Raw genomic sequence first — 388 nt, forward strand, 5'->3', positions numbered from 1 at the left:
TAAATTATTTTATTTATTTTATATTTTTTGGTTGTCTACAATATCTCGCAATCTTATAGGTCAAAAACTAATGTGTCGCGAATCTGAGCTCTATTTAAAGGTCTGAGGAGTGAGCTGACCACTCGACTAACCTAAACTACTAAACCAACCTAAGTTGGTTATATTTATTTTATATTTTAAATCATAATTTTTTAACCATGCATTTTAAATTATAAATTCTAAAATTTAAAATCGGTTGATGTCGAAACTAATAATTTTCTATAATTTTTTCTTTATTTTATTTGTTGAGGGTTGCCCTTTGCTCTAATTTTAAAGTGGTATTTAGTTAATAACAGTGACTACTCATGTATAAAGATATCTTTATACGAAAATAATAGTTAAATTATTT

The sequence above is a fragment of the Arachis ipaensis genome, chromosome B02 (genome assembly GCF_000816755.2).
Source record: "Arachis ipaensis cultivar K30076 chromosome B02, Araip1.1, whole genome shotgun sequence".
Taxonomy (NCBI): Eukaryota; Viridiplantae; Streptophyta; class Magnoliopsida; order Fabales; family Fabaceae; genus Arachis; species Arachis ipaensis.